Genomic DNA, 9,206 nt, shown 5'->3' with positions numbered 1-9,206 from the left:
ACTCGATGCTCCCTGTGGGTCCCTTGCAGCCCAGGAAATGCTGCGATCCTGTGCCTCTGAGGGTGAAATAAAGGGGAGCGGTGGCGTTTGTGCCCGCTGTGTTCACGGCCCCGCCGGCTCAGGGCGGGTTAAAGGCGCAGCTGCCCCGAGACAGCGGGACCGGCCGGGGCTGCTCGCTCCCGGTGCTGCCGCCTCGTGGGGAGAGCCCGGCACTGCAGCCCGCGCAGGCGCTGGACCACGGGATGGGCGTGGAACAGCAGCGCAGGGAATGCTGAGGCAGCCCAGGGAATGCTGCGGTCCCAGGGAAGGCTGAGGCGTCCCCTGCCCGGGGCACTCGGCAGCAAATCCCTGATGTTGAGCAGAAAAAGGAAAGTTCTGGGTTAGTGGGAGGAGGTTTCTGGAATGGAGCTGGGACAGGTGCTGATCCACGCATGGAATCACGGGCTGGTTTGGCTTGGAAGGGACCACCAGGATCATTTACACTCTGTTTGTTGTCTGATTGCACAGCGAAGAACATCCAGAACTGCCGCCTCACCCTCACGGACAGCAGGAATGTCTTCCATAGCTCTTGTTTTGGAATGGGAATGGCTGTTGGGAGCTCTGGCAGGACCAGGTAAGAAGAGAAATGGGATCATTGTGGCTGCTGCTGGAGGTGGTTTTCTGCTTTCCGGCTGTTCTTCTCATTGATCCTTTCACAGCAGTGTTCCTGGGCACATTTGAGGGTAATTCCAGGAATCTGAAACCAGATAAAAACTGGTGGGGAAAAAATGTGAACGCGATCCATTTCTGGTAGTTCCAAGCTTCTCCCACAACACCGTTCCAGGGGAAAGCTGATAAAAGGGTAAAGATGCAGAGGAACAAGTGCTGTAAAGCCCCCTGGCGCTCTGAGAGAGCAAACCTTCCAGTACTCCCAGCAGATCTCTTGGAGAAAGTGTGGGATCGCAAGGTTTTCCAGGAAAGCAAAACAAGGGTGGAGATGAGGGAATGGGCTTCCAGTTCTTCCTTGAGCTGAAAGCCTGGGGGAATTGAGAGGGGCCACAAGAACTGTTTGTGTAGGCAAATGGGAGTTTGGGGGCTGAATCTGAGTTTCCCTCTGGGGCATTTTTGAGGGAAAAGCTGAGGTGCTGTTTAAGGGAGAGAATGCAGATTTTTGGGGTGGAAAAGGTTGAATCAATATTGTAGAGGAAGTAAAACGCTGGGGGTAAAAGTGGATGCAGTCTGGAGGGGACAGATTGAATATTTTGGAGGCAAAATGGGGAACTGAGTAGTGGAGAGATGGGGAACATTTTGGAGGCAACACTTGACAAACTCTCTGGGGTGGAGAACGACCACATTGAGGGAAAAATGAGGTGATGAGCAGTGGGCACGTAGGGAAGGTCGTGGGGGTAAATCTTGAGAAAAGCCCCGTGGTATTCAAGAAATCCTTGGAAGCAGGACTGAGGAATTCAGTGGTGGAAAAATAGGGGAATTTTGCGGGGGTAAAACTTTAAAAGATCTAAGAGTTGAGAGTGTGTGTTTTTAGGTAGAAAGGATGTCTTGTTGAAGTTGGGCGTCTGGATTGTGGCATTTATGGATCCAGAAAGTAGAAGATAAAGGAGACTCCCAAAGCCTCGGTAGCTGTGTTAAGAAATCCGTCCCAGGGAAGAAAGGTACCTAAACCTCCTAGAAGTAGGGACTAATTAGCATGGGAAGGGGAAAACCCACCCCCAGTGGGAGAGAGCGCGCCGGGTAAGGGAAGAGAAGGATGCCCTTAAGAAGAAGTAGGGAAGGTGAATTTCTCGGCTTGCTGAAATGTATCCAAAAGTTTGGAATCTGGGTCTGTGTGGAGGCCGGGATTTTCTCGGCCATATGCAGAGCCCAGCACTAGGAATAAAGGAATTCCAGGCTTTACAACGCCAAAAATGCAGTACCAGAGAGTTCTGTTATCCCGAGGACTTGGGGGATACTTGGCAAAAATTTCCGGGGGCCCAGGCTGGACCGAGCTTTTAACGCTCCCCGGATTCACGGGATCGGGGATTCCAGCGTGCCCTGCACGGGTTTTTTCAGGGAAGTCCCAAATCCTTCGTGTGAGCACGAAGCAGAATCCCCTGGGAGCTGTGAAGGCAACAGGATATTTCTTGGGAATTTTGAAGGATTGGGTGAGTCCTCAGTGTTAGGTTGGAATGAACGCAAATTGTCCGGGAGTTGCTGGTTTGGGGATGGCCGGGTCTGGGTTTGGATTTGTGGGCACCGAGTGTTCCTTGTGTCAGCTTTAGGTCTTCTGGATTGGTGGGAGTAGTCAGAGAAAAGAGAAGGCAATTGAAATGCGGAGCTCCATTCCCGGAGAAATGGTCGGGATGGGAGAGGAAAGGCTGTGGAGCTGCTGGGAGCTCGTGGAGAACGAAAGGATCTGAGGCCTGGAGGCAAAAGCTGTGGAACAAAGCCTGAAAAGGGTGTGGGGTGGGGCGGGAGGGGGAGGAGGGCACCGTGGTGGGGGGAAAGAGGGAAAGGATCCCTGCTCCGGGAATCCAGCAGGGACCAGGAGAGGATCATTTTCCATCCACTGCTCTCAGTGGAATCCTAATAAGGACGGTGGAAGGGAAGTGATTCGTTTGTTCTTAGGTTTGGAATGAAAGGTGCTCTTGCAGAGGGGACTATTGACCTGTTAAAATTCCGTTGGATACAGGAAAAGAGGGAGGAAGCAAGCAGCTGGGGAATGAAGGGGTGGATTTTTTGGTGGATACAGGGAAAGACACGGGAAGGGGCTCTCAAGTAAAATACACCTCACGGGCAGCACCAGGAGAAGCCTCAAGTGCCCTTTTTTTCCAAGCTCTGGCATTCCAGAGGAGTAAGCAGTGGTCAGCCCATCACTTTCTGTATTCCTTGGATGCCCAGTGCTTTGTTGGGAAGAGATAATATTTGGAAATGAACAAATCCGGGGATGTAATTTCCTGATAGTAAAGCCCCAGAGACCCTGGTTTTGATATCCTTCCAGCACCCAAACGCAGCAGAGGGAATCCTGGCGGAGCTGGAAAACGCTGTCGCTCCGTCGGTGGAATTCCTGGGAACTGGAAAGCAGCAGAAGCAGCAAGAACAGAGTTGGAAGCAGGCTCCAGCCGGGTAAGGCAGACACCAAATCCTTTGGAACTGGGCAGGGGTGGGAAGAATGAATTCTTACATTTGTAGCCCAGGGATTCCTGAGCAGGATCCCGGCAGGGAAGACTGCAGGGATCAGGCTGGGGCCTGATCGCAGCTGGGGGCAGCGAGCCTTGGAATTGGCTGAAGGGAAGAAAGAGGGATCCTTTGAGCACAAGGATCAGGTGTCAAATGCGGAGATGGCATCAGACAATTCCTCGGGAGGGTTTAGTTCCTGGGCCAAATCGATCTCCTGCCTTGTGAAGGAGCTCAGAGAGCTGGGAAGAGCCCAAGCAACGCAGGGAATGCACCGGCAGATAAAAGTGCCGGGGAACGGTGGGGAAAAGCATCCGAACAGGGGGCCTCGTTTTGTACAGGGACGGTGCAAAAAATTGTCCGAAAGAATAGGAATGGAATGGGATTTTACGTATTCCTCGGAGGCCACAATCCAGTGGGAAGGCTGAGAGAAAGAAACAAGGCCTAAAAAGGCAGATGAGCCAAATCTGCCCAAAGCCTCCAATGGCCACATTCCCTGGCATTGCTGAGGACTTCAGCCAAGCTCCAAGCAAAAGGTGAGCCCCTGATTTTGGTGCCAAGGGAAACTCCAAGTTAAGAATGATCCAAATATGAAGCGCTTCTCACAAAACTCAGCTTTGCAAACCTTTCTTTGGGCTAAAAAAGAAAAGATGGGAATGCCCTTGGCAGAAAAGCAGCTGTGAGGCACAGCAGGCTTCAAATGCCTGTCAGCAGGAGCTCCAGGAGAAACGGCTGCTGGCTCCGGGCATCCTGGGCTTTCCAGGCAGGTTTTGTAGCGGATTGCAAGGCAGTTTTCCTGCCTCTGGGGGGTGGCACCTGCATCCCGCTGGAAAGGGAAAATGTGGAGAGAGGGGCAAGCGGGAAGACGGTTGCTGATGTGTGTCCTTGGATCGCAGTTCCTCCCGGTGAGTCTGTGCTGCTGGAAGTTTGAAGGAGATCAGTCCTGGAGTATGTGTGGGTTCACCTGTGGGGTTTGGGAGCGACGCTGGACATGAAATTCCAGGGATGTTCCCTTTGCTGGAGTGAGAAGCAGTGGAAGCACTTTGCTGTCTGCTTCTTCATCGCCTTCGCCTCGGTCCCCTGGGGCTCCAGGTAATCCCCTCTCACCTTTGCTTTTCCAAGGGTCTCTAAATGAGGGCTTGAGCTTTGGTGTAGCTCCCTTTACAGGGAAGATCTGTTCCAGGAAAGGTCTCCTGGTCTGGACCGATGGCGTTGCAGGAAGAGCAGGAAACCCCGCAGCTCCTGTGGCTCCCTCATCCGATTTGCCTGCAGGCAGCAGCAAGGATCATTCCCAAGTGTCATCCCCTGGCTCCGTGACTCGGTGAGGTTGTGTTCCCCCAAAGGCCAGGGGCCGCTTTGTTTTGCAGCTCACGAAAGCCCAGCTCGGTGGTGCTGGGTTTGGTTTTTGTGTGTAATGAAGGCACTAAAAAATTCCCCTCCTTCACTGGCACAGCCCTGGAGTGGGAGCAGATTCCCCTTATCCCGCAGTTATCCCGCTCCTGCCCTGGATCCCTGCGGTGCCGTGTGTTCTCCAAGCTCACAGCACTGCTGGCTCTAAACAAGAAAAACAATCCCTGTTCCTTCTCTTCTCCGTCCTTGATGTTCCCAGGCCCTGCATCTCCCTGGCTATTCCCTGTGGGAGTCTTCATCTCCATCCCACCTTATCCCGATCAGGTAAGGGTCTGAGACGTGTTTAGCAGCAAATGCATTCCTGTGAAGAAAGCCAAGAGCAAAGAGCATCCAGATGCAGAGAAGTCTTTAGAAAAGCGTTCCAGACGTGCAAATGAGGGATGTGTCTTCCTGCATCTCCTGTTGTTTTTCTCTGTCACGTTTTGGAAGGGTTTCTCTCAGTGATTTCCTGCAGTCCAGGTGCGTCCCTTCTTTTGTCCAAATCCAGTGCCAGAGGATCGAACAACTGACGAGTGGGGCCTGGGATGAAAACGGTTCTCCTAAAATGAGGGAAACAATGCTAGAAGAGAAATGAGCATCCTTTTAATGCCTGGAATAAAAATGCTGGAAAAGGGCACTTTTTATTTGATATGGTGTCATTCTCCTTTTTTTTTCCATAGCTAAAACTCCACGGTGAGCAATCAGAGCAGAAATAGGAAATGCAGGAGTCTTGGATTCCACAGTGGGATTAACTTCCCTTTTCTGCTCTCTTTCAGGACAGGAAAAACCACTGAACTCGCCCCATCTTTGGGACCAAGAGCTTTGGTGCTGGAGTAGGCAAAGCCAGCTAGGGCCCCCCTTGTCCTGCCCATGGTGTGGGTCAGGGACAGGCTCCTCTTCTCCTCTGCGCTGGGATGAACTGCCTAGGGAATGCTATTACTGACAGCCCGGTCCCAGCCCCGGCTACTGGAAATGGGCAGAGATGAAGAGGCAAGTGCCAGAGTTGCTTGGGGATGATGGAATTGTGGTGTTTGGCTGTGCCCAGAGGGGCAGGTTGGGCATTTCTGTGTGTCTGAGGACCGGTTTGGGTGCTGGGGAGCCCGGGGAGCCGAGCTCTCAGTGCATTCCCAGCTCACCCGGGGGTGGGAGCTGGTGCAGGGCTGGGTGACAGCCTCTGGTCGGGCTCGGGGCAGGCCCTGGCCCCGGCACAGACACGCTGGGGTGGTTTGGGGCCTCTTGGGGAGCCGTGGGAGGAGAATGAGGGATGGTGCTGGGCGGAGCGATCGGCCTGCGCTCGTGTCAGCGCAGCCGTGCAGGGCACTGGGATCTGGGTAAAACACCGGCTCTCCTGGTCTTCAGGGAAGCAAGGTCTGTATTTATCCATACATATTTATCCCTACATATTTATCCCTATATTTATCCATGGATTATCCATATATGTTTATCCATATACATTTATCCATATTTTTATCCACGTATTTACCCATGAATTTATCCCTATATTTACGCATGTATTTCCCCAGGTATTTTATGAACACTCAAGTGCCATATCCATGTATTTTATGAGCACTTCCAGGGTTGGTGACTCCACCACTGCCCTGGGCAGCTGTTCCAGCGCTGGACAACCTTTCCCATGCTGGGCCAGGAGATGGATTCTGGAAATGCAGACTCTGAGGAGCTGGGGATTAAGGCAGCATTGGATTCCTTTATTCTCCCAGAAGGATAAAGGAGATTTATCCCCAGACGAACCAGAGGTGATCACACTGAGGTCATCAGTGGGATTTCTTCCTTACTCCCACAAATACCCACTGGGGTGACAGAGTTCCCTACAAGGGCGGTGTTGGAAGGAGCTGCTGGAATGTTTTGCTGTTTATTGGGATCCACAGGATGTTTGGTGTCTCTCAGAGCTGTTCCAGGCTTTCCACAGACCCAAACGCTCCTCACACTTCTCCTCAGAGTAGAGAGGTTTCCCAGAGTGCTGGTTTTTAATTTCAGATGCTGGGATAACGACACGGCTTCAGGAGGCAGGAGACTCATTGTGCTGTGCCTCAGTCCAGGCAGGGACAACCCCCAGCTAATAAAAACCTCTTTAAAGCACAAAAAGTCCCATTAAACTGATATTATAAAGGCTGCAAATTGAAGCAGGCCTCAATCAGAAAGCAGCAGAATTTAATTCCCCCCCCTTGCCCATTTGCATGATGATCTCCTTCCTAATTGCCCATCTACGCTTTTCCCACAGAAGTGCTGTCCCGAGGTTGGAGATGGTTCCAGCTTTATGGAGCTTTGATCTTTATCTGCTTTTACTTTTTACAGGGCACAGAACCCGAGAGTGGCAGCTGCTTTCCTCTTGTTCCTCCTGTGGCAGTGAACTGCTCTTCCCGAGGACGGCTGCAGGAATTCTCAGGCAGCAGAACGTATGGAATGCCAGGCACGCTACAGAATTCCAGTGGGAGCAGCAGGAACTTCTGTTCTTTACTGGCAGGGCTGTGCCATGAAGGGGAGCTCGGTGATATTGGTCAGCTCAGGGAATGAGCCTGGCTCATGGTAAGGAAATTCACTGTGCAGTTACTTCGGGCCCTTCTCCTTCTCCTCCTTCTCCTCCTTCTCCTCCTTCTCCTCCTTCTCCTCCTTCTCCTCCTTCTCCTCCTTCTCCTCCTTCTCCTCCTCCTCCTTCTCCTTCTCCTTCTCCTCCTTCTCCTCCTTCTCCTCCTTCTCCTCCTTCTCCTCCTTCTCCTTCTCCTTCTCCCTCTCTTCCCAACACCAGTTCCAGACCTCAGTATAATCCATGTTCCCACAGCCTGACCTTGCAGTTTTCCCAGTTTAGCAGCCCCAGCCACACTTGCAGCCTCTCTGTCTGGACTTTGTCTTGCTGAAATCTCCCTTTGTTGATCCTTTGCTGCCTCACCTTTTATCCAGCAATAACGTGCAGTGGGTGGAAGCTTCTCAGAATTCCCTCCCTGTTCCACTGGAAACATTCCCAAGTGGAAGCAGCTGCACTGCCCATCAGCACTTGCCTGCTTTTAGGGGTGGTTGAGGCATGAAGGATGCAACAAATGGAGTTGGCTCCAAGGGGATGAAATGCTCCCCCTGAGGCTGCTCAGAGAGCTGGAGCTGAGGAATCCGGGTGGGAATCACTGCAGGAAAAAGGAAGGAAAAGAGAGCAGAGGAACAGGGATGCAATTCCAACCTCTCCAAGGACTGGGATGGGCACATTCACCAACACCATTTAATCTAGACACGATTTCTTCTTTGCCTCTGGCTGCCAGGAGCAGGATGAGCAGTTTAATGAGTTTAAATAGTGAATAGTTTAATTAGCTGGAAGAGACTGGATCAATAGCTGCTTAAACAAACAACTGGATCCCTGTTTCCAAGCTTGGATGTAGTTTTGGAAGGTTCCTGGCAGTTTGGCAGGGATTAGTGATGCTGAGAATGTGCTTTTTTGTGGGTTTGGGGCTTTTACTCCTGTTCACGTGGCTGCTCTTTTTCTTGTTGAGTGGAAAACAGGAGGGAAAGAGCAACGATGGAAGGAATTCCACTCTTGCTGCTTGAAGGGATGGATCAGGAAGGGAACAGGCTGCAGGGAATTTGGAGTGCAAACTGAGATCTCTCCGATATTTTCGGCTCAGTCAGTCCATCAGTGCTTGGTGGCTGTTTAGGCCACGTGCAAGGTGAATGATGGTGCACATGGCAGAGCTGCTGGTGGCTCCTTCCCCTGCCCGGCTGTCAGTCACCCTGCAGGGTGCTGGAGCAGCGTGCCAGAGGCCGTGGATCCTATGGATCCCATGGATCCCAGGGGCGTGATCAGGAGCCTGGGCCTGCTGGCCACTCCTTGCTCTCTCTTACCCTGATTTTTCAGCTCTGCAGCGAATCCAGCTTGAGTTTTTCAACCCCCTAGAAACCCAGGGACCTTTCATGTCTGTTCTCAGATCTGGGATTTAAATCCAGCCCTTATCAAAGCACCCCGTGACCAGGCAGGCCCTGAATCCCAGCAGGGATCTGATAAAGAGGGACCTGACATCCTAAAGAAACCCTTTGAAATCCTGCTGGGATTGATTTGTATCCATAATGGAGCCCCGAGCTCTCTGCCAGGGAGAGATGAAGCTGCTCCTTTGCTTTATTATCCTCAGGCCCTTCCCAGCTTTGAGGGAAATTCAGTCCCTCTTCAAGCCCCAAAATCATGGAAAAGCTCCTTTGTATCCTCTCCACAGCCCCTACGTGGATTAATCAACTTTTTATTTGATATGGTGTCATTCTCCTTTTTTTTCCATGGCTAAAACTCCACGGTGAGCAATCAGAGCAGAAATAGGAAATGCAGGAGTCTTGGATTCCACAGTGGGATTAACTTCCCTTTTCTGCTCTCTTTCAGGACAGGAAAAACCACTGAACTCGCCCCATCTTTGGGACCAAGAGCTTTGGTGCTGGAGTAGGCAAAGCCAGCTAGGGCCCCCCTTGTCCTGCCCATGGTGTGGGTCAGGGACAGGCTCCTCTTCTCCTCTGTGCTGGGATGAACTGCCTAGGGAATGCTATTACTGACAGCCCGGTCCTAGCCCCGGCTACTGGAAATGGGCGGAGGTGAAGAGGCAAGTGCCAGAGTTGCTTGGGGATGATGGAATTGTGGTGTTTGGCTGTGCCCAGAGGGGCAGGTTGGGCATTTCTGTGTGTCTGAG

Source organism: Coloeus monedula, assembly GCF_965178545.1.
Source record: "Coloeus monedula genome assembly, contig: HAP1_SCAFFOLD_219, whole genome shotgun sequence".
Lineage (NCBI taxonomy): Eukaryota > Metazoa > Chordata > Aves > Passeriformes > Corvidae > Coloeus > Coloeus monedula.
Note: the sequence above shows the minus strand (reverse complement) of the source record.